Genomic DNA, 2,111 nt, shown 5'->3' on the forward strand with positions numbered 1-2,111 from the left:
TTCATTCATTCATTCATTCATTCATTCATTCATTCATTCATTCATTCATTCATTCATTCATTCATTCATTCATTCATGTGACAGAATGAATAAACGTTTTAAACATAATAAACATATACGGTATGCACCAACCCAACACTTTAACCTGATTAAAAATTCAGATTAAAGTTAAGTTCCTGTTTCCAGAAATTATTATTTTTTTATCTCCACAACCTTTATTGTTCCTAAAGTTTATGCATCAAAACATTTCATATCCTTCAGAGTGTGTGCACCAAACCTTCCTCTACTTTCTGAGCTCAGAATTTTCTCTTTAAAACTTGCAGTGACCTTATAGATTTGACTTGTTGAATCTSCTGCATTAATCATCAGAGCTGATTAAATAAACATATTACATTTATCACACATTATAAGAATCGTGTTATTTAAATAACAACTGGTATGATTAGAAATCTAACTCAGCGTCAAGTTATCCATACATCCAAACAGAGTTCTTCCAACTGGATTCCACTTGATCAAATAATCTTCCTAAATGGTCAAACTTTTAATCAGTTTGGTGAAAACTGTCTGGTTTAAAAAAGCTCACACTTTAATWTTTTGTTGGACCGCCTTTAGCTTTGATTACAGCACACTTTCTCTGTGACGTTTGGATAAGCTTCTGCAATGGCACRYATTTATTTCCATCCAGTGTTGCATTCATTTTTCACCAACATCTTGCATTGATGATGGTAGAGTCTGACCTTCTGCAGAACATCCCAAAGATCATCAGTGGACTCTGTTCATCATCTCCAGGATGATTTTCTGATTGGAGCAGCAAATAAAACAGTTCAGGGTAAGTTTGTCCTTTTCCTGATAAGTAGTTGGTCCATCATGATCCAAAAGAAATGCTTTAAGCTGCACAACTGTGAGAACTCATTCCATCATTGACTTTTCTTTTGGTTGCCCTCAAACAATCCTACAAACCGCTGTGTGCTCATTAGTAGGCGGAGCTAAATATTATATATGAAACAGGTTCACAAACACGCACTAAACAAACTGTTACAYGTTACATATCCACTGAGCCAAAAAGTAAAAAAAAAAAACAAAAGTTCACATTAAATGTTTAGCAAAACCAAAACAAACTCTCTTATAAACTTATGCAAACCAAGCAGCTCTAATGAGAAATGTTTAGGCCACGCCCTCCTGAGCAACAAGCTTTTATTCAGCACCGACTCAGAAGCAACAAGTTCCAGAAACTTTTGGTTTTTAAAAGTTTGCTTCCTGTCTGCCTCTCTGCTGTTTGGAAACGTCTCTGAKTTTGGCTCAGATTCATGTTTGGTTGGCTCCACAGACTGAGTGTTGTGCATCGTCTTTCTAGTCCCTCTGACACCAGGTGCATGCAGAATGGTTCCTACCCTCTCACCTCCAAGCTTGACTTGACTCTCTTTGATAAAWGCATTGTTCGATGCATCTAGGATTTGTGTCAGTTATGGATTATTTATTTATAAAGTGATTTGGAAGTGACTGGTTTGGACGTCATGGTATTTTGATGTTTACTTCCATGAACATAAAAATCTAATACAGTATACTGTATAATTCTAATTTATCTGTGCGTTGTTACAATATTTTATTTATAATACCTGTTTTGATTTAAAAAAGGAGTAATGGTGTCTTGCAGGCAGGCTGGACTCTCTTCTTAAACTCTGAGTTATGTTTCCTCCTCATGAAGCTACGTTCACCAGCAGAGTTTAAACAAAGCTTCTGTTCTGCAGGATCTTCAAACAGTTTTCACACATCTCTTCTGAATATTAACRTCTTTGCTCTGAACACTGGAGACATGAGTGAAGAAATGTTGTAATTTCAATTTACATACATACAATCTTCTAATCTCATACCCCCCCCCCACACACACACACACACAACCCCCACATCTCTCAGCGACACTTTCATACATCATTTTGTTTGTTTACTTGTTTTCCCTTTGTTTGACTGCTCTCTGTTCTTGTAGTACAGGGGAGAGAAATATGGAAATAAGCGTGGCGGGAACCGGGGAGCTGCAGCCGTTTGATGATCGCTCCTCTGCGGCTCGTCTGCATGTCGACGTGAAGAGAAGAGAGGCAACGGGAGGAATCGAC

This window comes from Austrofundulus limnaeus, unplaced genomic scaffold (genome assembly GCF_001266775.1).
Source record: "Austrofundulus limnaeus strain Quisiro unplaced genomic scaffold, Austrofundulus_limnaeus-1.0 Scaffold21, whole genome shotgun sequence".
In the NCBI taxonomy this organism is placed as follows: domain Eukaryota; kingdom Metazoa; phylum Chordata; class Actinopteri; order Cyprinodontiformes; family Rivulidae; genus Austrofundulus; species Austrofundulus limnaeus.